The following is a 26,332-nucleotide window of genomic DNA, read 5'->3' on the forward strand; positions in this document are numbered from 1 at the left end:
CTTTCCTGGGGCCACTTGTTAGCTCTTAAAAATAGTTATGGCAGCTTATGAGGCACTGGGAAAAGTCAAGGGTTCAATGGAATGGAAATGTAAGCTAAACTTTACAAGGGGAACATAGGCTAGGCTAGGCTAGGCTAGGCTAGGCAGTACACTATACTCGTACTTAGGAGGCCTGGGTTCTACGTAGGTCACCATGGAGCTCCTTCCCTCCCTTGTGCCTCAATTTTCCTATCTGTAAAGTGGGGCTAAGGATGCAGACTCCTTTGGGAAGCGCTTTGAGATTTACTTATGACGTGCTATATATGGGTGTGGTGGTGGGAACTGCTATATGGGATCAGACTGGGGTCATCCAGGCCAGGAACCTGGCTCATGACCATGGCTAGTACTAGGTGCTTCAATGGAAGGTTCAAGACACCCTGAAGTGGGCAATTAGGGAAGACCCTGCCCCTAAGGAATTTCTTTCTAAAGATCATATCCTCTGAAGCACGAGGCATTCCTTCCCAACTGTATACAGCCTGTCTAATGTAACTGGCTGTTCTTCTTATCCATAGATAGGTCTAGCTTGGACATAACATCCTTGGAGGACACAGGAACAGAAAGAGGCCTAGGACCCATAAGGTCTTGGCTAAAATAAGCAGACTTATTTGCCAGTGGCTGCTGTCTCCAAGCATCTGAGGCAAAAGGTCCTATTCTGTTCAGCTATAAATCCTGAATTGGCCTGAGGACTCTTAATCTCATCTCTTTGCACATCTTAAATTGTGCAACTTGTTCCAAGATCTGTCATCAAACAATGTATTTATCATGGTGTAAGTAAAACTTTTTAAAAGCAAACATTTGAAAAGTGGAAATGTGGGGATGAAGAGAAATTATTTAGGGAGGTACATGGAGCTGTCAGATGGAATTAAGAAAGGGAACATTTTAGGCAGAATACAAAGAAAACCACAAGAGAGAATCCAACCACTAATTGCCTGGGGTTAGGAAGAGACTTTCCTCTTAGCCTTGTCATTGTATAACTGTCCATTTTGATCATTTTACCTCATACTAGCCATAGCTGGAGACAGGATACTGAACTGGATTGACTGTTCTGATCCTGATCCACAGCAAATCCTATGTCCCTGACAGAGCTAAAACCTTGCTTAGCAATCTTCTACAGAGGTGGTGGAGTCTTTATCACTTGAGACCTACAGTTAAACCAGACAAAGCACTAGATGTGCTGTAGGGAGCAATCCTATACTGACCTCCCTGGGGTGGACAAAACGTGATCTATATAAAAGGACGATCTCCAATGTCTATTGTTCTGTTTGCTTTTGCAATAAAACCAGAAAGAAAAGTTTTTGCCTGAGACAAATTATTCTGCAACTCCAGGAAAGTCTAATGGGTACTGCTTAGTGCAATAGACAGAGATTCATTCTTGGAAATCAAGATTGGAAAGGCACCAGGGCAGTATAAGGCAGTTACATTGTCTGTCTCTGCAGCATAACTGGATAACCCGCAGACTCAGGTTTGCTGTACAGCCAGTCACTGAACCAAACATTCCTTCGCCACTGTTTTAAGCTTTGCAGTAAGTTCCCAGGCGAATGACACAGCTGCCGTCTTCTCAGTACAAAACATTTGTTGTCATAGCCATAGGCCATTCATTAGATGGAGAATTATTTTGGCACCAAAATACTATCCTTGACTTTCCTCTGAAACTGCATCTTATCTGTGCTTGTCATAAATAGCAAAACTGAAAAAATGCAAAAGGCAGTTGGGATATTGTTACCAGCTGAGTGTTTCCAGTGCTACATCCCTGCTAATAGCATTTTAAAATTAGTCTCTGCTACAGAAATTCTTTAGTGCGCTATTAGCGAGGCATACGGAAAAGAAATGCAGACATTTGACAAAGGACAATTAGGTTTTACAGCTCTTGTGTGTAAGAAGCTGGCGGAAGGCAGGTGGGTGAGTGAAGAAGATGCGAGGCTCAATCTCACTGCAGATCAATCAGTGCAAAAATGTGAAAAACGCTTCCTCTATTTACTCAGGCAAATTGAAACAGATGACTTGTAGGTCAAAGCAAACACATACCTACCAAACAAGGCAAGCCAACTGAGCAGAGAGGACTAAATGGGAGGCTGATCTGAAACTGGGCTTTCATGAGCTCAGGAGGAGAAATCAATTGAGCCCGAGTTAATGCAAATCATAGCTGGTATTTATCTGGAAATGCTGTTCCAGGAGATTCCCCCCTGGAATTGATAGGATTCGTTTCTGGCATTCTTGGAATAAATAGGCATTCCAGGCTTTACTCATTTGATGTTAATAAGCACATTTTTTTTTTTCTTACTACACTTGCAGGCTTGAAGTTCCTTGAAGCTGTAAAATGAGGCACATCTAATATACTGCACATGGTAATTCAGCAGCATGCCAGGTGAATGGGCTTAGATATAGCTGAGCAATAACCAGTCCTCTTGGTAGCCAACTGACAGTGATATAATTAGCAAAGCCATTAATCCTTGCTCAGTGTTACTGTAAACATCATGTGATTTATATCAAAGCAGACAAATAGCATGTTGCATTCTGGGAGGCAGTTAGTTTGGAAGATGCTAAATAAAAATCTTTCTGCTACTGATTTGTACCCACAAAAAAGTCACTTGTTGCCTTGGACAGAGAAACTAATTGCAGTTGTACCATAGACAGAAACACGCGGACTGCTCTGACTACTCATTCATGCAAACCTCTTAATTGTCACCTTGTCTTGCCACTTCTTGTTTGTCTTTGGATGTATCTGTTGCACCCTGTCATAACCGGACTGAGAGCTCTTTTGGGTCCGAGTCTCTTTGCTTTACTCGGAGTCTGTGCAGTGCCCAGCACATTGGGCCCTGATCCCCAAATGGAGCTTTTTGGCACTACTGCGACATGAATAAATGACCGCTACAAGGATGTTGCTAATATAACCGTGCAGATAACTAGAGTGAGGCAAATAATGGATTTTCTTGCTTCAATGTCAATTTGGAAAAATAAACTGTTTTGGGACAAACTGAAAACAAATTTCTAATAAACTTTTATGAATTGAAAAGTTGATGATTTTTGTGCCTCTGTTTTGACCATCCAAAACACTTTTTTGATTGCTTTTTAAGATGGAAGGAAATTTTGAAACAGGTGTTTAGAGTGTAAAAAGTCAATATTTTTTTGTTTTTTCCCAAAACGTTGGGTTTTTTCCAACCAAAACAATTTGGCACAACAGATACATCTGCAAAATATTTAGGCTTCATTTTTTTTTCTGAAAAAAAAAAAAATCCAGCCAACTGCGTGGGTAACAGCCATAAAACCAGAATGCTTTACTCACAATCCTGAAGACTGACACAGCACCATAGTTTACCAGGTTTTGGTTGTGTAGTAATTAAATGACCCAGCTCTCACCTCTCCCTTTCTCTAATGTCACTTGATAAGGGTACTCAGGCCAATGAGAGGGGCCTCTTGGTAACAGTCAGCCCCAGCTGCTGTTCAGATTCTGGGACAAGGCTGGTTATAAGAGACACAAGGTAGGGGCAGGAATATCTTTTTGTTGGACCAGCTTCTGTTGGTGAGAGACAAATTTTTGAGCTACATGGAGCTCTTCTTCAGGTCTGAGACATATACTCAGTGTGACAGCTAAATACAAGGTGGAACAGATTGTTTAGCATAAGTAGTTAACACATGTCAAGGGACTCTTCAAGATGAAGTGGCTCCCAGCACCCCCTCAGTCATAGGGGGGAAAGGTGGGATGGGAAGGATGGTTATTGGCTATTGCATGTTAATCTCTTCTCCACGGATCTAGGAAGCCTTGATCCACTGGATTAAACAGTCAAATAGCCATCCAGCATGTGCCACAAGTTATTGAAGACACCAGCTGGGTGTTGCAGACCGACGCTGGTTATGGTGGGGCTGTACTCTCTCCCTTGTTCCAAGAGACTTCCCTGAGTCAGTCCAGTAAAAACGGTACTTCCACTGAGCCCCCCAGCATGCAAAGGGCTACACTTCTCCTTCCCATGCAGGAGAGGGGCTTGGAATTAGGGCCTTTGTCCTGAAAAGCAGCCTGCATGTGCTGGTCCCATTGCAGTCCCTGTGGCTGGCCTCTTTAGCAGGACTGGTGCTATTCTCACTAGTTCTATAGCCTAGTAGAGCCCCATTTGAATAACTCACATCTGAGCTTGGGCTGGGGCTGGGCCCACCCTTCTTTTATGCCTCAAACACCCAGGGCAGGTCAGCAGCGCAGCCCATGCATCTGCTCTCATCAGTGTGTGACTTATCCTCATGTTTCTGGAGTTGTGCCAGCAGCAGTGTTTCCCTGCACAGTGAGCCGGCAGCGATGGGCTCGTGACCTGTAGGGCTATTACTGGTCCACAGACACCGGGCCAGGCAGTGCAGCTGTTTGTGCATGTGGGGCTTGCGCTGCCAGCAGGTTTGTGGCCATCTTCGCTGAGGTCAAGGAGCTGTGTTTGGTGGTGACTGGCTGGCCCCCGCAGGCCATGTTCAGGAGGAGAAAGCAGAGCTTGTGTGCCAGCTCCCTTCGGCTCCTGGGACAATCCCAGACTGAATGGTGGCTGTGGAGTGACTGCAAGTAGCTACTGAGTTGTATGGCAGCCCGTCTGCTGCAGGGGCATGAGCCTTCACGTACCTAGGGTGTGGCCTTTCAGGGGCTAATGAGGGCACCCCTGCATCATGCTGTCCCCCTTCAGGCTGCACAGTGGAGGCCCCGGGGGCCCTTTCAGGAGCTGTGGTACAAAAGCGAAGTGTGAGCTGCCAGCCAGGCTGCACGGAAAGCCATGCACTCACCTGGCTCTCTAGTGCTCCTTTCCTGCTGGAGGTGTATAGGCACCACCCCTTCACGCCCAGCTGTCACATCATGATTGCCACCCCAATTTAATGACAAACCCGCCCTCTCTGTGGCTGTGCCCCAGCCAGCAGGCCTGTTCTCCTGCCTCTCAGCTGCTTCTTACGCAACAGGAAGCCCTTGGGTCAAAGGCAGAGGATCTCCCCTTGGGTTAGCCAGAAGCTTCCCCTCTCTTCCCTGCCACATCCTGCTCCGCATCAGAGCAGTGCCTTATTCACCCGGCTGTAACTGCAAGTCATGCTGAAGCCCCCTGTCCCCTTTGGGGATAGTCACTTGAAATTGGAAGTGACTTCACTTTGCGTGAGCTCAGTTGCTCCCCTTAGTGTTCATAGTTCCCATGAAGATTCAAGAGGCTGAGTTTTGGTGGTGCTGATTCATAGTTTTTTTTTTTTTTTTTTTTTTTAACCTTGGGAATCATCATAATCCTCTGAGCTGCATCACACGGGATTTCACTCATTGACTGCTGCCTCAAGTCCAGCAACTTATGGTTGCTAGTGCATGCCAGTGTCCCCAGAAGGCACAAGCCACATGTACCTGGAACCCAGCTTTTGAGTGTGTGGGCACTTGCTCGTTCAATCAATAACAAAACTCCTATGGAGCTTTTCATCTCTAGATCCCAAAGTGCCCAACGCAGGTCGGTAAGCAGCACTACCTGCATCTTACAGACGGGGAGACGGGCCCATAAAGTCTTGTCACTGATCTCGCCACTCACAACTAACAAACCCAGGGTGGAGAGTGACTGCTCAGCCAGCAATAGTCACATAGGACACCTTGCACTCGGTGCACAGAGACTAATGCACTGCAGAAGACTTAATGCACCATATAATTATGAATGCATCTGAGAAATTCACAGCCTGGTCACGGACACCCAGCCAGCAGAGTAAGTGACTCTATTCTATTTTACTCCCGCTGCCTAGGCACTTCCCAGAAGAGACAACACAGTCCCTGCCCTACAGAGCTCCTTGTCTAAAGACAGATACATGAACAAATAGAGAGCAGGCAGGGGAAAACTGCAACAGCTACCCAGGGGAGGTGGTAGGATATGTACATTGTGGAATCACAATGAACAAGCTTCTTTCAGGTACCACAACAGAGGCAAGTGTTCAGGAAGGACCAGAATGCATTGCATAAATTACTCATTTGTCCAGGTCTATTTAAAAGGTAGATAATAATTTGTTTCTTTTTGCATCTGTCCTATTCCCCCAGTGCTGATACAGGATTTATCATTCTGATATTAGTTTAGTTTTATACCACTGTGAAAAATTACCTCCCCTAGGCAGTAGACTCTCTCCTGATCATATTGCAGGCAGATCAGGGTCTGGTATCCCCACTGCTGCAGCTATTCCTGACTGATGTCATGACTCCCTTTGCTCCATTGCTGAATTCTTCCTGGACTTACAAAATTGTCCCTACTAGTTACTTTGGATTCTTCCTGCTGCAGCCTGAGCCCCTTTCTTCTCAAACTGTGCTCTGTGAATAGCTCATCTTTGTCGTCTAGCCACACAGCTTCCCATTTCTCTAAGTGAGGTAGAGGAAAGCAGGACCTTAGTCTTGGAGGCAATTTAATTAAATAAGCATGTGCTGTGTGGAGGACACTGTTAAAGCAAAGGAAGGAGAGATGCTTTTAGGAGTGGGCTAAAGCTCACACGATCCAGCAGGCTTTCTGAATCGCTTGTTAGTGCAGGTATGGGATGTATCTCCTTAATGTTTGGGTTTCCCCGCTCTGGGCCAGACTTGGGCTGGCTCTGGCCACCTAACTGCTTCCCTCACAACAGTTCTTTTTACAGTAGAAATGAGTGCTTTTTTTGGGGTGGGTGAGGATTGAATTTTCCAAAGCTGCACAATGATGAGGTGAGGAGAAATAGCTGCGGGTGATAAATATTGCAAGAGGAACCTATACAGCACAGTCATGGAGAAAATTCCCAGTGAAAGGTATTGATGCAAAGGTAGAGTTGTTGAGGCCGGTTCAGAAAAAAGCAGTTTTCTGGTGCTTTATAGAAGGCTGCTCCCTGGGCGATCTGGGGGCTCTGTGCCATGGCTCTGAGGCCCAATTGCGCTGGTGTTGCTTAACAAAACTGCTAATGTAATAAGATGCTGAATTGTTTTCAGGTTCTTGTCTGGTGATGCACAAACTGGGTTTTTAGGCTGCCAGGCAGACTCCTTTTCAGCCTCACAGGAAATATGTATCCATCTAACTGCATTTTCCTGACTTCATTGTAATGATTTCCTAAATGAAAATGTAACATGTTGCCATGCATGAGATCAGCTGCTCCCCACCCCGGCATCCTGGGAATTTCGTCAGCCTCATGGGCAATAGCTGAGTCTCCCCCAGAGCTTGGCAGCATGGGGTCCACCCTGACCCCATCTATGCACAACCTCTAGGGTCCATCATGCTGTGGCACAAAGTGCAATGCACCGACCACACCCCTCTAACAGACTCCCAGCTCTCTCTCAGCCCAGCTATGGCTGAATCCAGGAAGGGATGCAATGATGTAAGCTAGGGAAAGGCACCACCCAGATCCAAGCGTACGCCCTTTGAGGAAGGGACTGTCTTGTTCTAAGGGTGTAGAGTGCCCTGCACGCTGGGGCCCTGAGACTGACTGGGGTCTCCAGACTCTACGGTCATATAAGTAACAATCACTGAGCACACTTGCCCCCCAGTCGTTCAGACAGTGCCTGGCCTTGGGGTGATGCTGGGCTTATCACTGGCCACTCAAGCACCAAAAGAGCCTTCTGACATCTGCATTGCACTCACTCCTCTCCAGGTCTGGCTGCAGTCTTTGTCCTCCATTATTGTAACTTACACTGCCTGGGCCAAGATAAGACATTCCAGAAGAAGCTTCAGCTGCTCCCCCAGGTGCTGGCACGTCTCCTAAGCAGGTTGTCCCAACAATCATGCCATAGCATGCTGGTGCGCTGCAACCTGCATCGACGTCTGCCTCGTGACTGGATTTGCTTCAAGCAGGGGTCCTGGAACTGGGGGTGCAGCAGCAGCACCCCCTGGCTCAAAGCATTCGCAGTTTGGTTCAGGGGCTCTCGGCACCCCCACGACACACATTGTTCCAGTGCCCCTCACTTTGAGGTTCTGGTGCCAATCCACAAAGCTTTAATGGGGCAGGCTCAGAAACCTCCTGTCCTTTGGGGGCCCACCATGGCAGCTGTGATCATCCAGGGGCCAGATGCAAAGTCCCACCGCTTGGGCGTTTTGGCACATATACAAGCAGGTGTTCGTTCTCCAATGAAACCATGGGGTGGGAGAGGACACCCTTATGGGGCGTGATCTGGGGCTGACCCCTTTTGGGCAGTGCTTTAGCAATGGCACCAGGGGTGTTGGCATGGAGTTTACAGGCGGTGTGACTCCTGGGCAGCTCCTAGAATGCTCCGAACATCTGACGGCGGCAGGAGCCTCTGACAGATTTGGCCAGTGCTCTGCAGGATCTGATTAAATGGCTTTGGCAGTGCACACGAGCCCCATGGGGTGAACAAACCAACCAGCACATTGCTTCTAGTTTTGCTTTCCTCTCTCTGCTCATGTGCCTGGGGCTTGCTGGCCCTGCACCTGACTGAAGAGGCACCTTGTCATGCGTTGGGAAGCTCTGACAGCTGTGAGGGGCATTTTATAAAACGTAGCCATTCCCTCCTCTTAAATGGCCCCCTTTCCCCCAGTTCCTGATGAACCAAATGGACATTTCTCTGCTACTTCCTTTGTGCTCGGAGTTACACATATCGGAGCTTTAAAGGGGGAGTTGGAGGCCGGGGGGTGTGTACGTGCCTGCACCTGTGTACGTTCGTTCACCTGTGTACGTGTGCGCTCGGACACTGGCCGCCTCCTCTCAAAGAGAGAGTCCCAATCTCCATGGAGCAGAGGGCTCCGCCGCACAGGTGCAGGGGTCTGTCCCAGGAGTTGTGAGCTCCACTCCTGGGCAAAGTTACATGAAACTCCCTTTCCACTTCACTTGCTGTGACAAGCTAAGGCGGGCGAGTGCCCTCTGCCTCTTTGGGGGAAGCCCCTCTGGGAGGACAAACCGAATCCTCAGCACTTTCCAAATGTTACTAAATACCAAAAGCACTACACAGTGTCAAATAAACTATGCTGACATTTCCAGTGTGCCAGCGTAGCCTGGCTGCTGGCGTTCCCTGATTACAATGCCACGACTGTTTTTTGCGAGAACAAAGCATGCCGACTATTTAAATGCTAATTGAGCTGAAGAAGAAAACGTTCTGAGAATTCGCGCTCCTGACTTGTGAGTTAGCGGAGATTCCCTGCCAGTGCCAGCTCCTCCTGTAGCCCCCTGCTCTGTGGCTTCCCCTTGGAACAGGGAGCTCTGTTTTGCTGAGCTGTGTGTGTGTGTCTGTCTGTCTGCTGCTACTGGTGAATTAATGTTTAAAAGCAAACCCCAGTGCAATATAAAAGCCAATTACAGGGAAGGTAAATCATTTAAAAGGAAAAATTTAAAGTCTTAGCTGTAATAAGAAATCAGGATTAACAATTAATCCGGGAGCTGCCGTTTGAACCGCCTGGAGCTAGAGATGGCTGGAACCAAATCCCCTGCTCCACAATCGGGAACTCTGGGGAGGCTTCACATCTTTCTCCAGCTCTGCGTAAGGCTGAGCCAAACCCCTGGATCAAAGCTCTACCATTTGTGGAGGGGACTTGAAATCCAGAACGGAGGTATTTTAGCTTGGTTCCTCCTCTCTGCTGGGGCAGGTTTTGGCTACCCTGAAGTCCTGAAATCAGAGTTCAGATTGCTGGAAGACGAAGTTAAGTTAAAAACAATGACAGTTAAACACCCAGGTAAACCCATTGCTCCATGAACTGATTAATGCTGGTTTACAAGTCAGAGCGGCTCCTACAGCCACTGGAGAACTCTTGGGATTCTGATGCTTTCACATGGGATCCGACTTCTCTCCATCCCATGTCTGGGCAGCACACTGAGGCCAGACACATGCACCAGGAACTCCACCAGCTCCCTACCTGCTTCCCTTCTGAATTCAGAGTCCTCGTACTTCTCCATCCATGCCCCATCTGTGCCATATTGCATAGGGCTGCAGCAGCTAGGCAGGTGCAGGGGAATGATCTCATGGGAAAAAGAGGTAGAGATTTCCCAGTGGCAGAAATGTTTAGAGGTCAGACTAAGCCCCAAACCCGGCCACATATAGACATGTCTTCACCAGGGGGATTACTGCCATCTCTCCTTGCCATGGGATCCAGGGCAGAAGAGACAAAGAGACCATGGAGATATGGGCAGTGCAGTGCTGCCCATATCTCCAGCTGCCATTTGCTTCTTAGAACCCAAGGCGATAGATGGCTTAGAAAGGCCTCTGCCAGTCACAGACCTGCAGCCATGTCAGTGCGCCAAACCTCACTGGCCTCTTGGCAGGTCCATCGTTCATTGCTACCAAAGGAACATCCCCTCTCCATCTTTTGCCTGTGATGTTTACGGGCACCGTTCCAGATTTCTGTGGCAGGCAGGGAAGGGAGGAAGCTGCCTGTGGAAAGTCTGCTGTGCTGCAATTTGGAGACCAAACCAGACCTTCCATCCATCCTCTTGTTTGGCTTTTGACTTGCAGTGAAACTAATGTTCAGGGAGACTATAAATAACTCTTAGGAAAGAGCAAATAAAACACCTTGAAAGAGTTTTAAAGACTTGTTATTTGTAAAATGTTTTGCTTAGATGCTCCCATTGCAGGAGTAAATCTGAGAGCCGAAGACATCTATCGTTGCTGTGAGTTATGTAACCCTAGAAATAGTTAAACATTGGGTAGAGCTTTAATGTCTCCCCTGCTGCCACCCCCTCTTGGATGGTAGCTGCATCATTACAAATATTTTGTCTGATGTGCCTGTCGAAGGCCTCAGCACTTAAGTATCTGAGGCGGTAGGAGGCAGTTCTAAAGAGCTTGTGTCAATTTCAAAGGCTTAAGTGCATGGCTTAAATACTCTTTAATGGTTTACAGCCAAAGAGCCAAGCTGGATCATGAAGTAGAACAGCTCAAATAGTTTTGTAAAACTGCTGTCAAGCAGCCTGCTACCAGTCTTTCCATTTCAGACAGTCTTTCTTTTCCCAGTGTTTGGGGGGAGGGCTGTGCTTTTAAAGAGATTTCCGCACTTTTCTTTCCCTACCTTCCCCCCAGCCCCGCCCAAAAAAGTGTCTAAGGATAGCAGTGTGAACGTAGTTAACAAGCAGGTGCAGGAGACAGGAGCAGACAGCTGCTCTTGCCTCGGCCAAGGTCTCTGAATGGTCAGTGAGGCATATTACACTAAATAAACTTGAAGTTCCTAGATTCACTTTTTGTTAGGAAACCTAAGTGCTCCCACATTGTCATAACAGTCAGTCACAGCTCAGCTGTGAATCCTTGGAAAGCTTCAAACCCAGCTTCCCAGTCAGTAATTTGCTATTACTCACTTATTTATGTTTGTAAGAGGAGAGATTGCTGATAGACAACATTTCTCTCCTACTCCATGACCGATGAGCCTGTTCGCCAGAATACAGGTGGGGGCTGTAGGTTAACCTTGATTACACAAGTGCTTTAGGGGGGCAGGGAATGAAGCAGCTACAGATTTACTTGGCAGTGAGAGGGCAGGAGTAAAGGCTTATTTGTACATTCCAGTATGAAAACTGAAAATGCTGCTAAATATCCTCCAGCTTCCCTAGGGGCTACGTCGCTTTATTGGCTTTAGTAGCAATGAGCACCTTTAAAAAGAGCTGTCCTAGACCAGTGGTTCTCAAGCAGGGGTCTGGGTCCCCTTAGGGGGCTGCAAGCAGGTTTCAGGGGGTCTGTCAAGCATGGCTGGCATTAGAATCGCTAGGGCCCAGGGCAGAAAGCCAAAGCCTCGCCACACAGGACCACAGCCCAGGGCCCCGAGCCCCACCGCCCAGGGCCCCGAGCCCCACCACTCAGGGCTGACACCGAAGCCTGAGCAACTTAGCTTTGTGGTGCCCCCTGTGGCATAGGGCCCCCGGGCAACTGCCCAGCGTGCTACCCCTTAACGCCGGCCCTGGATTTTATACGCAGAAAAACCCTTGTTGTGGCACAGCTGGGCAGTGGAGTTTTTATGGCGGGGGCGCTCAGAAAGGAAAAGGTTGAGAACTCCTGTCCAAGACCACCCCCCGGCCCCTCTTTAAAGGAAGGGAAGCAAGAGATGCCCTCAGCAGGTCTGATGGAGAAGAGAACGACCCAGACGAACTGACTTTCTCCTGGGAGTTTAGATCAAATCTATTGCAGGCAGTAAATGTCACCTAGGAACATCCTGCCCCCTCTCACCTACTCCAGCTACCCACTTAATTAACTCCCCCCAAAGCGATAACGGGCAGAGCAGCAACACCCTGGTGCATTGGCCCCTGAGCTATTGTGCTGTTATCCATTGTCTCTTCCTTCACCTGTGACATTTCTAACCTTCCCCCTATGGTCAAAGGGGTTGCACCTAACTCATGTGTCAGTCCTTTCTTGAGATACAATACAACTTCATTAGTTTTTCAGCCCTATGTTAATGGGACTCTTCCACGTCACTGCCCTGCTGAGGCAACATGGCTGAGTGAGGGCTTCTGAAAAGATCTGTCAGCCACCAAGTGGTGGCTCCAGTGAATGCTGCTAACAAAGGCTTTTTGCCACACTGGTACTGACATCCTGTCTTCCTCAGAGATGCCCCAGACACTCCTTTCATTATTTCTTATTTTTAATCAATGCCTTGTTCCTTGTCACATCCCATGTCTCTTGCTCCCTGGACAGGACATCAGTTGGGGTTTAATAAAGACTCATCAAAGCGTAGTGGAAAGAGATGCATAAACAGTACAATAAACCAAAACACCAATTTATTAAGTTATGTAATAACCGTGGTTAGCAGGGATCCCAAGAAGGTGATATCTGATGTTACTGACAACAATATTGTATTCCAGGGATCTCAAACGCCAATCACCACGAGGGCCACATGAGGACTAGTACATTGGCCTGAGGGCTGTATCACTGACCACTTTTCATACGATGATACAAAAGTATAGTCAAAAATGAAACAAATGAAGAGTAATATAGTAAGCTATTAAAAGTCAATGTATTAACTTTTTAAAAACTGTAATGTGAAAAGTCAGTGCTAATTTTGACAGTCGTTTCATTTTTGGCCACGTAGCACATACAACTATTTCTCTGCCCCTTTGAGACTGTTATTGTGTAATCTTTTAATGACAGGGTCACGTACTGTTTCTCATATAATATATACCTTTTTTTCTACACCCTTAAATTGTATAGCATCTCAGTGATTTTTTTTCTACTGACTTTTATTGGGTTGTCACTGTAGCCCAATATATGCTTACCATAAACTTGAGTGGCTAAGTGGCAAGTCCTTTGCTAGTAAGTATGAGTGAGGGTGGGCAAATGTGTGTTGTGATGGGAAGCTGTGTTGATTTGTGCCTGGGTTGTGTTGTGCTGTGCTGGGAGATTTTGGTTGATTTGTGTTGGTGGCAAATAAGGGGGGTGTGCTGGGGTGAGGGGCTCTCTGAATTTGGACTTGCGGGTTGTGTTGTTGTGTAGGTGGTTGTGCTGATATGTGAGGTGGCAGCTAGGCACAAGGGTGTGGCAGTCAGGCCAACTAATCCACCATCTTTGAAGTCTCCCTCATACAACCAATGACACCGTAGCATGCAAATTCCCTATTGAGTAAGGGTGGTGATTGGTTGAGTTATCTCTGATATCACAATGTTCTAGTACTCTTGGCACAGCACAGATACACACCTTTTCTGTAGTTGTACTCAAAATGTCAAGTCAAAATAGCTGAGAACTTCAAAATTGGTTGGTAATAGACTGCAAAACCCTCACTTCACCCCTTCCATGAGGCCCTGCCCCTGTCCAACCCCTTCCCCAAATCTCTGTCCCTGACCCCGCCTCTTCTCCGCCTCCTCCCCTGAGCGTGCCGCGTCCCCACTCCTCCCTCCTCCCTCCTGGAAAGTCCTAAGCGCCACCAAACAGCTGTTTGGCAGCAGGAAGTGCTGGGAGGTAGGCGGAGCAGCGGGGACGCAGTGCGCTGGGGCGGGGAGGGGGGAGAGCTTGGCTGCCGGTGGCCACTAATTTTTCCCCATGGGTGCTCCAGCCCCAGAGCACCCATGGAGTCGCCGCCTATGGCAGGCCGCAGGAAATAACTCTGTAGACTGCGTGTTTGAGACCCCTGTTGTATACGATTCAGAAATAGCACTTTTAAATCGAGTGCATGAATTCATCCAAACAGCATAGAACTCCTCCAGTCCCTAAATCCTCTAAAATAGGCGAGCTAACAAGCCTCTGTTCAGCTGTAATGGATTACTTTGTCTAGCCCTGCTAGCAGAAGTGGTATTTTACAAAGCACAGTTTGTACAGAAATGAATGATGATGCTCTCCAAGTAAATAATCTTATTAATAGTGACTATCTGGAGAGCTCTCATTTAACATACAAATCAAAACAGTAGTGGAATTTCAATACTTCAAAAAATGTATTTTTGAACTCACCAAAGTAATGTGTCTATGGAACACAAGGAATTATTATGCCATCAAAGAGAATATTTATGAGCATCTGAGAAGGTGCTAGAATAAACAGTTTAGAGGACCCATCCTCACCTCCGTAATCCTCGTCACAAAACCAACCACATGCAGTGTCTGATTAAAGCAGATGAGGCTGCAGCAGGGGAAGGAGTTTGAAATGCTCCCCTATTTGGTCACCTGTTTGGGGAACCATTTGCTCTCCCAGGAATGGTGGATGTTGCTGTTCCTAAAACCTTCCAATTTCAAGGAGCTACAGCTCTGTGTCTTCAGCTCTGAAGCGCAGGGAGACCAAGGATTTTGTATCCACTCTCCTAACTGCATTTCTGGGCTGTGTGATTCAGCGTGATCTCAGTTTATCTTGAAGGCAAAGCACATTCTCTCTTCTGGTGCCAGGTAGGCATGAAAAGCAGCAAACTGGCTGCGACTCAGCCCAGAGAAGATGGGAATGATACTCGCTGAAAGAGGGACAAGCACTGCCTTCTTTGGACCCTCAGATGAGGGTGTCTGTGGGACCTGGATCCTACTGGACTCATTGCTGGTCATGGGCTCTCAGATGAGAGCCAACCAGGGCTGCAGCCATTCCTCTCTTATGGGGATTTGGCAGAACAAGAAGCAACGGTCTCAAGTTGCAGTGGGGAGGTCTAGGTTGGATATTAGGAAATGCTATTTCATTAGGAGGGTGGTGAAACACTGGAATGGGTTACCTAGGGAGGTGGTGGAATCTCCATCCTTAGAGGTTTTTAAGGCCCAGCTTGACAAAGCCCTGGCTGGGATGATTTAATTGGGGTTGGTCCTGCTTTGAGCAGGGGGTTGGACTAGATGACCTCCTGAGGTCCCTTCCAACCCTGGTATTCTATGATTCGATGATTGCCGGCCAGGGCTGTTTCTGCTTCAGACTAGTCTATAGCAATGCACAGTACTTCAGGGCAGGCTGGAAGCTTCAGCATCTGCCCATCTCCTGAGTGAGGAAAGCTGCCTTAAGCATGACACTTGTGCTCCAGTCCGTGCCCTGGCTTCCTGTGTGCTCCCAAGTGCAGCTGGCGGCAAGTGCTGAGTGCTCTGGGACCCGCCCTGCGCCACTCCCTGGGCTCCATCATGGCAGCTAAGATCCGTGTAGAGGCTCTTGCTGTCGGTCCGTGCTGTATGTCTGACAGCAGAGCTTCTGGGGCGGGGAGTGCTGCTACCCAAGGCAATCCATAATAGCCAGAACGCAGTGTGCTGCAAAACGGCACGAGAGGCTTTCTGGCTTTTGGCTAGTGCTTTAGTTTTGTTTCTGTTTGGTTAATTTGTCAATATATTACAGCACCCCCCTGAATGGGCACTCTAAAGCCACTGCCCTTGTGTGAGGATAAATAGAGACAAACACCAGCTGCCTCATAGCTACAGCAGCAAGGGAATCACAGAGAATAAAAACTTTCTGTTCCCTACATGTTAGCATGTAATGGGACTGAGGTAAGTGTTTGCATCCTGTCAGCCTCGTCAATGAATAATATAGCCCCTGAGATGAGCCCCTTTCTGGTGCTTCTGGGAAAGCTACTGCTCTGCAAGCCAGAAGGACAGAGGTTGGAAAGGGCTTCCTAGCCTGGACTCCCTGAGCCACCATGTCGCTGAGATTCTGGAGCAAGGAATAGCAGGGCTTATGGGGCAGGGTGAACAAAGACCTGGCCCAAACTGTGACTCTAAATGCAGAATGATCCTAAAGCTGTTGCCAGGGTCTGTAAAGTTCCTGTCACCTTTTGTTGCTTTCCGGTTTTATAGCTCTCTGCCTGCCCTCGATTCACATGGCAGAGGAAATGCCACATTCCCCCGGGGAAGCTTTGGTCAGAGTATGCCAGCGTGGCTAGAGCTAGGAAATCCTGAGTGGAGAGATACCGATCCCCGTTTCCAAACCAATTGGTCCAGCAAAGCATCATGTGAACACCTGAAGTTTTGGAGGCATTCCCGAAGTGAATCTCTCTCCTCAGCTTCTCCTGGGGCGGGGTGGGGGGAGACCATTAGGGCAGAGAAATGATAAATGGGAGTTCTCTTTTCTTACTGTGTTTGTAAGCACTTGGGTTCAGGAATTTTTGTAAAATCACTGGATCGTGCCACAGAGTCGTGCTGCCCTCACTTCTGGACATAGATGACAAAAATATTTTTCCTTTAACAGATTGTGCATTGCTCTCAGAGGCTTTTTTTTTTTTTTTTTTTGGTTTAACATGTTCTGGGTTGTTTGCCCAGTGGTGCACACATGTGCAATGGCATCTTGATAACCTCACCCTGAGCAAGTTCTGCAGAGCTCTGCACCACCCTACCTATCCATCCTCCGTCAAGCTTCAAATGTCCATTGTCCTGCCAGTGCTCCCAGCCTGATGTGCCTGTTTGTCACAATCATTCTTGCATAATCATCTGTCTTCTTCCACATGCTCCTCTAGGCATGGTACGAGCTTCCTAACCGTGTCCTGGCAGCCCCAACACTGCCCATAGTGACCCACTTCTGCCGTGCTGCCTACAGTGAGACATTGTCTTGTATGTAAATTGCCTGCTGTTATCCCCCAGCCTCTGTCTGTTTGGCTGTCTCTCCTTGGGGCGTGAGCTCCTTGAGTGGCAACTCTCCTCATAAAATTGAGAAGTGTGGGAGCCGTGGGTGCTACGGCAGACTCCTCCCATTCCCAATAGTGTCCTTCGCACGCTATGGTAGGGTTATTTTTGGTGTACTAGTATCTTTTCTTTGTTTATATGCACAGTGTGGGTGTATAATGCAGATATACGCCGTATGTGAACAGCTTTCAGACAACCTTATACATTGGAGTGGAGGTCAAGGATAATGTAGGCATGGCCCAATATCTAAACAAATACTTTGCCTCAGTCTTTAATAAGGCTCATGAGGATCTTAGGGATAATGGTAGCATGACAAATGGGAATGAGGATATGGAGGTAGATATTACCATATCTGAGGTAGAAGTGAAACTCCAACAGCTGAATGGGACTCAATCGGGGGGCCCAGATAATCTTCATCCAAGAATATTAAAGGAATTGGCACATGAAATTGCAAGCCCATTAGCAAGAATTTTTAATGAATCTGTTAACTCAGGGGTTGTATCGTATGATTGGAGAATTGCTCACATAGTTCCTATTTTTAAGAAAGGAAAAACAAGTGATCCGAGTAACTACAGGCCTGTTAGTTTGACATCTGTAGTATGCAAGTCTTGGAAAACATTTTGAAGGAGAAAGTAGTTAAGGACATTGAAGTCAATGGTAAATGGGACAAAATACAACATGGTTTTACAAAAGGTAGACCGTGTCAAACCAACCTGTTCTCCTTCTTTGAGAAAGTAACAGATTTTTTTAGACAAAGGAAACGCAGTGGAACTAATTTACCTAGATTTCAGTAAGGCATTTGATACGGTCCACATGGGGAATTATTAATTAAATTGGAAAAGGTGGGGATCAATATGAAAATTGAAAGGTGGATAAGGAATTGATTAACAGGGAGACTACAGCGGGTCCTACTGAAAGGTGAGCTGTCAGGCTGGAGGGAGGTTACCAGTGGAGTTCCTCAGGGATCAGTTTTGGGACCAATCTTATTTAATCTTTTTATTACTGACCTCGGCACAAAAAGTGGGAGTGTGCTAATTAAGTTTGTGGATGATACAAAGCTGGGAGGTATTGCCAATTTAGAGAAGGACTGGGATATCATACAGGAAGATTTGGATGACCTTGTAAACTGGAGTAATAGTAATAGGATGAAATTTAATAGTGAGAAGTGTAAGGTTACGCATTTAGGGATTAATAACAAGAATTTTTGTTATAAGCTGGGGACGCATCAATTAGAAGTAATGGAGGAGGAGAAGGACCTTGGAGTATTGGTTGATCATAGGATGACTATGAGCTGCCAGTGTGATGTGGCCGTGAAAAAAGCTAATGCGGTCTTGGGATGTATCAGGCGAGGTTTTAGTACCGTTATACAAGGCACTGGTGAGACCTCAGCTGGAATACTGTGTGCAGTTCTGGTCTCCCATGTGTAAGAAGGATGAATTCAAACTGGAACAGGTACAGAGAAGGGCTACTAGGATGATCAGAGGAATGGAAAACCTGTCTTATGAAAGGAGACTCAAGGAACTTGGCTTGTTTAGCCTAACTAAAAGAAGGTTGAGGGGAGATATGATTGCTCTCTATAAATATATCAGAAGGATAAATACCGGAGAGGGAGAGGAATTATTTAAGCTCAGTACCAATGTGGACACAAGAACAAATGGATATAAACTGGTCATTGGGAAGTTTAGACTTGAAATTAGACGAAGGTTTCTAACCATCAGAGGAGTGAAGTTCTGGAATAGCCTTCAAGGGAAGCAGCGGGAGTAAAAGACCTATCTGGCTTTAAGATTAAACTCGATAAGTTTATGGAGGAGATGGTATGATGGGATAACATGATTTTGGTAATTAATTGATCTTGAAATATTCATAGTAAATAGGCCCAATGGCCTGTGATGGGATGTTAGATGGGGTGGGATCTGAGTTACCCAGGAAAGAATTTTCTGTAGTATCTGGCTGGTGAATCTTGCCCATATGCTCAGGGTTTAGCTGATCGCCATATTTGGGGTCGGGAAGGAATTTTCCTCCAGGGCAGATTGGAAGAGGCCCTGAAGGTTTTTCGCCTTCCTCTGCAGCGTGGGGCACGGGTCACTTGCTGGAGGATTCTCTGCTCCTTGGAGTCTTTAAACCATGGTTTGAGGACTTCAATAGCTCAGACATAGGTGAGAGGTTTTTCGCAGGAGTGGGTGGGTGAGATTCTGTGGACTGCGTTGTGCAGGAGGTTGGACTAGATGATCATAATGGTCCCTTCTGACCTTAGTATCTATGAATCTATTATAATAACACAGCCTGTGACTAATTTTCTGTGTGTATAATCCATAAAGCCACCACCCTATTTTCCACTCAACCCCTCAAACCTCACTGCAACCATGATGCATATGGTAAGCAGCCAGCTGATGATGGTTAGCCATGTAATGAATTGTGATTGCTGCTCCCACCTGGCAAAGCATGGTGCACGTCCTATTACTTCTGTTATCCCATCTCTCCCCACTGCCAGTCCGGCCAAATGGTTTGCGTCTGTTAGACTGGAGGCTCTCTGGGGTGGGGATTGTCACTTACTGTATGTGCTTAGCACAACAGGGCCTTGACCTTGCTGGCAGCTGGGCGCTGCTGGGATATAAGACATGCTTTTTACAGTAAACTCCATCTATCAGAATAAGTGCGTCCTCTGTAATGTCTGCAGCTGAAAGGAACTCTGCTCCTCCTTTCCGAGCCTTTGATAACTACCCTAAACTGTCAGGGTGGTTAAGAGCAGGTTAGGGATGATCTAGATAATACTTGGTCCTGCTATGAGTGCAGGGGATGGGACTAGATGACTTCTCCAGGTCCCTTCCAGTCCTACACTTCTATGATTCTATGATACCCATCCCAGTCTGTACCCTTTAAATCAGACTCATACATCCTTTTACTAACACCATAAGAAATATAATTTCAAGGTGTTTTTGACTTTGACTCGCACAGAGCAGAGACTGCCTGTTCACCCCAATACCTCTTATCCATGGGACACAGAATTCAGTTGTTTTGAGGCTCTGGAAAATAGTAGATTGACTGACTGAAACCAATGCAGACTTGCACAGGGCCAGAGGACCAATCAGAGCTGTTGGGGGCGGAGCCTGGTCTCTTGCAGATAATTACTAAGTGCATTTCCAGCACAGTGGGTCTGGGCTGCTGAGAGATCTGGTCGCGGAGCGGGGAAAGCTGTAATCGTAACTCCAGAGTGCTTCTGTCTCAGCAGCATCACTGGAACTGCTCTGTTATCCTCTAGCGCCAGCCCAGCCAGCAATAGAAAGGTACTGCCCGCATCCCTCCTTGTTTTGCTGCTTGTTTGAATCTGTCTAGCTTGTCGTTAGAAAAGTTTATGGGGAAATCAGAGCTATTAAATAGCAGAATGTTTGTTTGTGTGAAAGGAGGAAGATGGTTTCATAAACTTCTCAGCTCAGGAATCAGGTTTGTTTATGTTGCTGTTATTTCAGGGACCTTGTGTGTACCAGTGCCACAGTATCCATTGCATGGAGAGCGGCATGTGTGTGTGTGTGTGTGTGTGTGTGCAAATGGGGCAAGGATTCTTGAACCAGCCATTGGACTGCTGAGGATTCTGTGCCAGGTGTGTGTAGGTAGTACATACGCCATCACACCTGCAGGAGGGGATGGCAGGGGACCAGAATACATTATCAGTATTACCCACCTCACTTCTCCATGTCAGCCTTTAAAATACTTCCCCCGGTATTGTTGTTAAGCATCTCATTTTGTTGGTTAATGGGGGCCAAAGTCTTCAAAGGCCTCAGAGTCAGACCAGCCTACCGGCTGCAGAGGCTTTCACCAGATTGACGCCTCTAGGTTGACCCAAACACCACGGGAAGTTACGTTCGGAGGGCCGTGAGTCTTGAGAGCCAGTGCTGGTACCTGTAGAAAAATAACTTTGTTCTCCCCACCGTAGGCAAGTCTGGAAAACTTTCCAACCTGGAGCTGGTGCGATAAAGTGAAGGCAGATTTCTGGAAATCCTGTTGTTCCTATAAAGATTGGAGCCGCCTTTCCATGAGGCAGCTCTCACCAAACTCATCACAGCAGCTCCGGTTGCAAAGACCAGTGTTGTGAAAGCAACTCCAGGTCTTGACAGGTTGTCATGCTAGTGGAAGTGAGCTGAATTAATGGCTCATTGGGGCTGACCACACGCGTTTCACTGTATTAATCTGTATGTGAGAGTATGAAACAAAAGCCAGATCCTTGGGTAGTACAAGCTGGGGTATCATTGGTTCAGGCTGAGCAACATAATTGATTCCGATGAGACACTGGAATTGTTGATCTGTCTCCACGGAATGAAAATACCCGGCCTGACTCATGGCCAGTCAGCCCCTGCGTGTAAATGTGTTCGCACCCTTACCCACAGGCCGGTGCCCCCTTCTCCGACGCTGGAGTGACCATGCGCGTGGTGTCTGGTAGGAGAGTGTTTCGTAAAGCTGTGCTGTGGCAGATAAAAATCTGCCGTTTGCCCTTTCTGTGTGTGACTGTGCAGCTGACTCTCCCATGAACACGTGTTATCTGTCCGCAAAACAAAACAGCCAGCCCTGAAACACAATTCCAGACACAGACAGGGCTTCAAACCACCCAATGAGCTCACAGGCCCCCTGTGTCCCCACCTGATGGGCACTAAATGAGTTGCTAGACAAGATACAGTGGGGCAAAAGATTTGTGCCAAGCAGAAGGATTCCTGCTTTATGGCTCTTTGTTTTCATGCAGCAGATCAACAGCATCCGAGGGCTTCTGCTCCCTGTGCTGGCTCGTGGACTAGAGATGCTTGTGATTTGATACAGAATTTTAGAAGAGCTGTTTTGAAAAAGGTTCGCAGACAATGACTCATTCTCTAGAGCAAGGGGATGGGGGAGGGGGAAGTGAGGAGCCTCTGAAAGTGAAAAATGGATCTCTCCCTCATTTTATTGGAAATAGTAAAAACAATAAATCATTGTTAAAAATAGTAAATAGGAGGGCAGGGTCATAGAAAGCCGAGCTGGAAAGCTATCCCCTGCAGCAGTCCCTGCAGTGCGTGTTCTAGGGCTCTCTCCAGGTCTGTGTTCGGTGTCCTGGGCAGCAGGGCTTCCACCACTTCCCTTGGGAGACATCCCTGCGGTCTGAGCTCTTTCACCATCAGGGAGCTGGTCCCGGTAATCAGACTTGTATTTCCCTCCTCTTAGTCTCATGTGATCCATCCTAGTCGCCTTTCAACCCCTCCTGCTCAGATATTTGCACCGCACCTCTGCACACACCTTCCTCCAACTCAGCGGTCACTTGGCTTAGCTATAGACATATTATGTCTAATATTTCCTCAACTCAAACCGTCCCACCCCTTGGTCATTTCTGGCCTTCCCTGGACTCTGGAATAACACAGTGGCCGGATACGACACCGTATTGCGGGTACAGTCTCATGAGTGCACTGAACGCAGCGTGCTCCCCCCCTAGCACTTGTCTGCCCCATGGGAGAAGAGAACTAGTCCTGATAATTTCTCCTGATCCTGTTTATTTGTAGCTGATTGTGCTCTGTTGATTAGCCCACCTGAAAAGGGAGCTGAGTTGTCTACAAACAGGAGTGTTGTTAATACTTACTGGGATCAGGTGTAATTTGCTGCTTCCAGCTAGTAACGGAATTGGCCCAGCCAGATGGACCCTGCTGACTTAGCATCCTACCACCACCACCAGTGTTCTCTCAGGATGGTTTTACAGCACTGTGTTATGCTAAATGCCTTCCATCCTGCCTGCTGTCCCCAGAGATTCACCTGGAAAGATTAATGGCCCCTCATTCCTCTGTACCCACTACCAATCTCTCTGTGAACCCGCTGTGAACTTGTCATCCCTTCCTGCAGGACTCTGGCTGATTTAAATTTACCCCCCTACCCCCCAACCAAAGTACAATGGTCAAATGTAGATAATAAACATAATTTTTTTAAAGGTTTGTCCTAGTGTAACAAGCAAACTGGAGCCTTTTGTAGTCCACTAATTTCTAACTGGGTTTTGTTTCCATTATGAAATACTTTCAGGGTCAGGAGGACTCCAGGAAGGCAGGGTATTTAATTTAAACTGTCCAGGAGTTCTTCTGAGGGTTATAGAGGACAGTGTGTATGGTCCAGGGGTTAGGGTATTGGGACTCCTGGGTTCTATTTTTGCCTGTGGCCACCATGTCCCAGACTGTCACACTTAGGTGTCCAACATTTGGTACCAAAACTCTGATAGTTAAACTCTGTGATGGGGTGTGCACCCCACAGAGCCCTGACAGGATTAACGAGGCCAAGTGGGTACCTTGAGTCACCTGAGAGGAAGGCCAGGGCTAACTGAGAGTGAAGCCCAGTTGGGGAGAGGCTGGGCCAGCACTATAAAGCCGAGTTTCCAGAAGAGAGATGGTCACAGAGGGAGCAGAGCAGAAGGGGGCACCTGGTGTCGTGAGAGCTACTTTCCCAAACCTAGACCCAAGGAGGTGCCCTGGTGGTGATTGGAAACCCCATTGCAGGCTCGTCTAAATAAAAGTGAGGCCTGAGATCCAGCTGTGTCATGAGTGCTCAGCACCTGTGAAAATCAGCCCACTTACTGTGTGCCTAATTAAGGATTTAAAGGCCTGACTAGAAGTAGCCAAGTTTGAAGACTTTTTGATCCTAACCTTGCTGTGTCTCAATTTCCCCTTCTGTGTAATGGGTTGAGTTCTACACATGGTGCTACCTAACCGGGGGTGGGGGTAGGGGATGGAGGCTTAATTAATATTTGCAAAGTGTGAAGACCCCCTTTGCTGACAGGTGCAATGGCTGTGCACATTGATTAACAGGCATGCAGATTACTGAAAGGTAGGGCCGCAGCCTAACAAACAGAAGGCTGACGTTTTCTCACCCGAGGTAGAGAATCTTTTTCTCCCACCTGAGTATTTATTTTATTCCTTTTTATCCTTCGGCTAAGGGAAGTCCTCATGCCAGGTCTTTTGGGCAGAGCGTGGTTGCAGCTCAGGAGATGCTTTGGCTCCATGTAACTTAAGTGAAGGGGACAAAGATACTAAGTTTTCTTGAGGGCTTTTCAAGGCATCTCCTTGGTTTCCCAGGGAGCTCAGTAGGATTCAGATGGCTTTTGGAGGCTCTAAACCAGATTCTCCCTATTCAAAGGGCTTCATGCTGCTGTAATGGAGGGATGCGGCTAGTTTGTGGAGAGAGAGGACTTTAGGAGGCCTTGATCCAGGGATTTCCAGGCATCGTGCAGTAACAAAATGCACTGGCCACGCAAGTCACATGTCAGAGAAACGACCCTGAGATCAGGAGAGGACTCGTTCTCACCATCGATCTCACAAAGTGATTTTTGTCTGCAGTTATTCTCAACATGGAGACAGCTCCAGTGACCAAGGGCAGCTGTGCCAGGCAGCACTCCTGAAATGTACTTCTGGGAGCTGAACACACCTGGAAACATCCTGCACCAGTCTAGCACTGGTTGAGTACTAGGGATTCTGGTACAAAATGGGAGCAAGCACTTGTTCCCAAAGACCTACTGGACCTGCCAACCCTTCCCCTGCTTAGATGTCTTTCTATAATGGGTTTCTGCATTATGGTCACAAACCAGGAGAGGAGTTCAGCAGGTGCTTAACTTTAAGGATATATATGGAAGCAAACTGAAGTCAAGGGGAATTAAGCACATGCTCAAAGTGAAGCACATGCTCAAGTGCTTTTCTGAATCAAGGCCTAACACTGGGATTTCAAATAAGAGGGAAGTGAGTTTCCTGAGGTTATGACGTGTGATTGTACCAAAGCATTGAGCATTGCCTGGCTGTCACAAGCGGTGGTGAAGGGACATCTTCAGAGCGCACAGCTGGGTACCACACTGTCGTTACTCTCCTGAGCCGTAACATGAGTCCAGACTGCATCCACCTGGAAGGGGACTTGTTGCTTCTACTCTGTGCCACTTGGTAGGAGCAAGTTTGTTTCAGCATCTTTAAGACCCGAGTAGAGCTGGTTTTCCAAGGGTAACGTTGAACCCAGGACTCTGACTCCATAATCAATGTGTGTCTTGCACGTGATCACTCAGGAGTGGAGGCCAGGCAGCCTCAGGCCCAGCTGGTGATGTCAGCACTCCACCAGCACTACCCGGAAGGCAAACACGAATACTGCAAGGGCCCTAAGAGGGGAGGTGAGCAGAAACAGCATCATGCTATGTGGGAACCTGCTTCTGGATGCACAATGGTCAGTAATGACAAACAGCCACAGGGGTCACTCGTCCAGCTCAGGGCGGGTCCCCACTGTCGGGGCAGCTCTGACCCACCGACAGGCTCTGCCTTTTTGGCAACACTCATTTAGCTTGTCAGGCCAGTCAAGCCTCACTGAATTCAGGGTCTCCTGCTCCCTCTTCTCCCAGGTAGAGCTTCCCTGGGTGGATTGTCAAGCCCTGGCCAGTGGGGTTAGCTCCAAATGAGCCTTGCTTAATTAACTTGGCCACTGAAGCTGCTGTCTCCTCACTTGTACGTAGCTGGTGGTCCAGGACAGCCAGTCTCTGATCAAAGTATTTCACCTGCTCAAGGAAAAGGCAGGTTAGAAAGAGCAGACATTGCACCCGGTCTGTCCGCATGGGCCATTGAGCTTCCCCACAACAATTCCTAGAGCAGATCGGTCAGAAAAACAGCCAGTCTTGAGTTAAAAATGTCCAGTGATGAAGAATCCACCACTGCCCTTGGTAAATTGTTCCCACGGTTAATTACTCTCCCTGTTAAAAATTTACGCTGAACTTGTCTAGCTTCAGCTTCCAGCCCTTGGATCGTGTCACACCGGTCTCTGAAGAGCCCGTTGTTGAATATTTGTTCCCCACGTAGGGACTTAGACTGTGATCACATCACCCCTTGACCTTCTCTTTGTTAGGCTCTTGCATGTTAGCACGAGACGCCTTCCCCCTTCAGTCACCTTGTAACAGATGCTCATGCAGGAACTTCTGTTTTCGCAGCCTTTGCCGTTCATTCTGCTGACAGTGGGATTTCTCTCTGAGCTGAAGGTGTGCGCGCTTCTACCTGCCACCAGCTCTGCCCTTCTGTGTTATTGAACACAGATGGAAAGCTCTTGTTCAGAGAGGACCGGGGGAACCATCTCCCTTCTAGGAACCACGCCGTTTACTTACCCATTTATTAATTAGAAGGAAATAAAGTTGCTGGGAATGATCAAATTTTGAGAAAGACCTTGGGCTCTGAAATGCTCCCAGAGGAGCGATGCCTAATCTCTCCCTAATTGTATTGGTGTTTAATTTGTTGTTGTTACTGTAATGTTCTCATTTTTCCAGATAGTTTGTTTTGTTTCATTAACTAGGGATGGTTGGAGATGAATATTCTTGATATTAACACTTTCCTGTTGTGTAATATTAACATCTTGAAGATGCTTAATGTGCTGGCAGGAGAAGAAGCAGGC

The 26,332-nt window shown here is 47.4% G+C and overlaps 1 protein-coding gene across 15 annotated transcripts in view; it reads left to right on the forward strand.

The window, feature by feature from the left end:
• Positions 1-26,332, forward strand: part of ZMAT4 (zinc finger matrin-type 4) — a 241,404-nt gene that overhangs the window by 58,380 nt on the left and 156,692 nt on the right. For 4 of the 15 annotated variants that reach the window (XR_006287569.1, XR_006287568.1, XM_037886495.2 and 1 more), the window contains exon 1: positions 20,085-20,217. The exons of 10 other annotated variants lie outside the window; for them this stretch is intronic. The gene's annotated coding sequence lies outside the window, so the exon portion shown is untranslated. Of the gene's footprint in view, positions 1-20,084; positions 20,218-23,364; positions 23,403-26,332 lie in introns of those variants that run through there. One more of the 15 variants, XM_043536409.1, reaches the window with a different exon arrangement.

The sequence above is a fragment of the Chelonia mydas genome, chromosome 26, assembly GCF_015237465.2.
Source record: "Chelonia mydas isolate rCheMyd1 chromosome 26, rCheMyd1.pri.v2, whole genome shotgun sequence".
In the NCBI taxonomy this organism is placed as follows: domain Eukaryota; kingdom Metazoa; phylum Chordata; order Testudines; family Cheloniidae; genus Chelonia; species Chelonia mydas.